The following is a 4,824-nucleotide window of genomic DNA, read 5'->3' on the forward strand; positions in this document are numbered from 1 at the left end:
TAATACGCGGATCGGCGGAAGCAGAATTTGGTCCGTCTCTAAGACAGCGCCATGTGCGGAGACGGACGAGCGCTGCGCCTGAGCTGTTGTGCTTAGCGGGGCGCGCTCTAGTGGGAAAGTTGTGTACGGCTGACTACGCGGAACTATGTACACATTAGGATATAATTTTAAATTCGGTAATTGTGAAATATTGAAAATATAACTTCAAAATTTTGTACTTAGCTGGGGGATGAAATATTCCTGTAGAAATATAATTATTTTGCTCTTGAAAGTCGTTACGTGGGCAACCTGCAATTTGGGTCGTGCATCGGTTAGCCGTTCAGCAATATAGATGCCAACTAACTTTACTTACCAGTAAGTTAACAACGATCATTGTGATTGGCTGCCGACAACCTGCTGAATGTGCGTCGTATTCAGTTCCCATCGTTCATCACGCGAACTGTCAAAAGTACCGGCAAGCAACGCAACTGCCACCTACACAAAGTGCACTTTCGGCTCGAGGTGCATGCCGAGGAGGCGGTGTGTGGGGTGGACTCAGGCGCCCGCCGTACATTAGCCACTAGTTGCGTCTAGCTGTCCCCGCCATTGAATGCTAATTCCAGACCCAGACGCTTTGCGTAACGCAGCGAGACAGGGCGTCTTCCCCGCCGAAGGCGCAGACGCCGCCGCCGCCGTCGAAAGCGGGAGAAAGCTCATGAATAGCCGCCGAGCTTTATGTAAGGCGAGCCGAGAAAACTCGACCGACCCGGCTCTGCTGCTGGCGGTCGCACTGCCGCTTCGTTTCTCTCCGTTAATATCTGCCGCTGCCGGCTCCTCTAGTCCGAGGTGGTCAACATGTGACAGCTAGCTGACTAGACGGCTCCCGCCACAGCGCACCAGTGGTGGCAAAGCTTCGCCGGCTCCTACTGTGTCGCCCCTTCTGCTGCGCCAACTATTACGCCTACTATATCTGTCTATAGCTACATTTGCATCCACTATGCTCTGCAAAGCACTGCGGAGTGAATGGCAGAATGTACTTTTACTTTACCAATTGCTAGAGCTTCTTTCCATTCCATTCACGAATAGAGCGCGCGAAAGATAAGTGTTTAGCATCCTATGTGCGACTTATAAATGTCCTTACAATCTCTTCGGGGCTGTACGTAAGAGTTGCGGTATATTCCTAGGGTCGCCATTTAAAGCCGGTTCGTAAATCTTGGCAAGGATTTTCTCTAGGTGGTTTTCATCTATCATCAAACGTCTGCCATTTCGGTTCATTCAGAATATCTCCGACGCTCACAGATCAAACAAAACTGTGATCGTTCATGCTTACTCTTTTGTGTACGTTGAGTGTCTCTTCATAATCCTTTCGGTAAGCATCCCACACACACACGAGCAGTATTCTAGGATGAATCGCACGAGTGATTGCTTACAAATCTTCAGTACGCTGATTGAACTGTCCTAGAACTCTACCACTGAACCGATGTCTGCTTCCTGCTTTACCTACCTATGTGATTGTTCCATTTCATCCTGCTTCCTGCTATACCTATGTGATTGTTCCATTTCATCCTGCTTCCTGCTATACCTATGTGATTGTTCCATTTCATATCCCTACAAAATAACGCACATGTATCCCAGAGTGACTGTTTGGTACTGTAGTCACTGGATACGTTTGCTTTTTCTGTGTAGACTTCAGTTTTACATTTTTGAACATTCAAAGGGAGTAGCAGAGCTTCACCACTTTCACATCTTACCAAAATTCCACTGAACACTTGTGCAGCTTTTTCAGACTACTTCATTATACATAACTGTCATCTGCGAAAGTTTGAGCTTATTATCTGAAAGCTCATTAACATACAAGAAGTAGCAATTTCCGGATGCGAAATACCCTATTAAAAAAGTATTTTAAGTGTATTTGGGGAGATAGATACTTTGGACTTCATAGTTGTCACAAGTACTGAAAATACTCTCAAAAAGAAAAGTTGTCCGAAGCTTCCACATAGCGAATGTAGTGCGATACGTGACTTGGGAAAGAGCCGTTGCCAATCAAAGTATTTTGGTAATAGTTGAGAAAAAGTACGTGTTTAACAGTTCCCAGATCAGAACGTCAAAGTAAGAGCTTTGCAGCAAATTACAGTTAAGACACTTCTGAAAGAAATCAGTTTTTGAAGTGCCCATTTCTGTTCTATTAAGCTAGCACCACTGCAGGTTGCACGATTATCATTTTTGTGGTTAATAGTGAACCGCTTGACTGAGGACAGGGTGTCGTCAGTGAAAATATTACAACTGTGGCGAACTTCGTGTAGGCTATTCGCAGACGACGTGAAAAGTTTGGTCGACGTGACGCACCGAAGAGGTAGAATATGATGACTGACTGCTAAATTTGAGAAATCCGGTTCGGTTCTAGGAATAAAACCCCCGACGTGTCCTCGTGTAAGTCGATCTGCTGGAAACATCCTCATCGCGATTGATAATGTTGGTGTTACTCCGGTGGAATCTGTTCGTAGACTTTATATATTCCCAGAACCAAGGTAAGACTACAGGTTTAAAATTCAATCTTCAGCTGGTCGTTAGATTTCACCTATCGCTTCTTCCATCCCTCTCGACGATTTATATATGTGAAGAAAAAAACAAATTTTATCGTGGTTCTGAGCCCACGTTGAACTGTTCGTCATTCCGTACCTGGCTGGGTAAATGTTTCCTGGTCGGAGGAAGGTAATCCCATTTAACCCGCAAACGGGCAATGCCTAGGAAAGCACTGAAGTTCAAACCAGCCTAGGTCCTGATTTGATTCACAGTTGCCTAATCTGGATTCTCGGTCAACCAAAACAGAACCACTGTGGCATGTATTTGGTAAAAGAATTGCTATAACGTGCGTTTAAGGCTGTACGCACTCTGTGATTGAGTAACCTGAAGTTGAGCATCTGACACCGGTTCAACTTATTACTAGGTAAATAACTTTTTGTACATTTCTCGTTATGGAACTACACGTACTAGGTGCAGAAACTTGTACTGTCATCAGTTTCAATGTGAAGGTACGATATTTGTACCCAATAACCATAATGGTAGATGTGCAGGGATGTTACTGTCATATTGGACGAATTGTGTGCGGTACTAGATTGTGGCTTGTCGGACTACGCGGTCTGAAACAATCCGGACAGCAAAATAAGTAGCAATTGTGTTCTAAACGTCAAAATATCTTGCCATGCTACAGAGCGCCGGTTAAACAAAAGTTTACGTGCCTTAAATATGATTTATGTACGAAACCAGCCAGGCAACAAAATACTTTCCTTGCATCAGGACCTTACAAAATAAGGTAACTACATGGCAGCGACTTCTTGGTCTAGCTCGTCCAGCCACACGTAACATAGTTACTGAAGGACGATGCAGGTTTTTCATAAACAGCTTGTCAAATATAGTTCACGCTACACATTTTGATGCAACATACTGCGGGCATAGTACCCTCCCCAGGCGTTCGGGAAGAATGGGTATTGTATCGCCGTAGCAGAGGGAAGATTTACTTTCATCGCGTTCTTTTGTGTTCTACTTACTAGTGAAAATGACTAAAATTTCGATCAAATTAGTGTAATAAGTATCCAACAATCGTAAATTCGATGCCTCGTGTGATAGAAGATAAGCTTACACCAGTTTCCAAGTAAGAAAAAGTGAGGGCAGGAGTACTGAAAGAGATTAGAGCGAAACAGTGAAGAAATTCTTTTTGCGTAAGCGGTAGAATCAGTTTCAGCCTTTCCTCTGTCAGACTGCTTTGATGCGGCGAACCACGACTTCCCGAAGTTCTCGATTATTTGAGTATATTCCAATCTTTTCCTATTCTTTTTACCATCTGTAGGCACCTCTAAAATCATGGAAGTTACTCTGTGGCCTTAACACATTTTTAGTATCTTCTTCCTTCCTATCAGTGTTTTGCACACATTCCTCTCCTCACTGGTTCTGGGGAGGACATTTATAATTTTCAATATGCTTCCTTAACACCGTGTCTCAAATGCGGAAATTTTCTTTTCTCGTTTCCCACCATCCATAATTCACTTCTATACATGCAATCACAGACTTTCATCCACCATTAAGAGTAGATAACTTGGGCCCAAATAATATTCTTACTCATTTTTCGTAGTAAATTTCGTTTCGGCAAATGATTTGACTCAGTAGGCTTTCTGCTTCGGGACAAAGTGTAAACATTCTCTTTCTTTCGGGATATAGGTTTGGAAACAAAACTCGAATTTTGATTAATAAAACTCACCTTCATTTCGTTTTTTTTTCTCGGTCCAGTTCGTTGCTATGCAACACTGAACAACAATTTTCTCGTTTTGCATAGGTCACCCTACAGACTTGCACGCAGTGGCAGATTAAAGCTGCTCTAAAACAGATTACGACTAATGGGGAGCAAGAAGTCGAATGTCTGATTTGATTGCGTTCTTGAGTTAAGGGGAGGTTTACTATCTTTGGCCCGAAAAAAGAATGTTCTTTGAATTTTTTCTCGGGATGTTATAGATAGCAATGTCAAATTTGGTCAATGTTTATTGATATTTCCTGCACAAACTCCAAATTTTTCGAACTGAAATGTCGAACAAAGGCGGAAGTGCCGTTCGGAACGAAACGAAATTTCAAAGTAGACGTTCACGCGCGGTATGTCACAGATCAGCTGGCTGGTCTGAAATCAAAATTGAGTTTACGTTAGCAAAGTATATGATTCTTTAGTTGTATCTCGCCTAAGTTATTTGGACCATAGGAAACTAAATGGCGGCCATTTGAAAAATAGGGTTTTTCATCGATTTTTAGACTTCGTCGGATAAGTAAAAATATTTATAATTGATGGATCGGAATAAGTGG

This window comes from Schistocerca piceifrons, chromosome 5, assembly GCF_021461385.2.
Source record: "Schistocerca piceifrons isolate TAMUIC-IGC-003096 chromosome 5, iqSchPice1.1, whole genome shotgun sequence".
NCBI lineage: Eukaryota > Metazoa > Arthropoda > Insecta > Orthoptera > Acrididae > Schistocerca > Schistocerca piceifrons.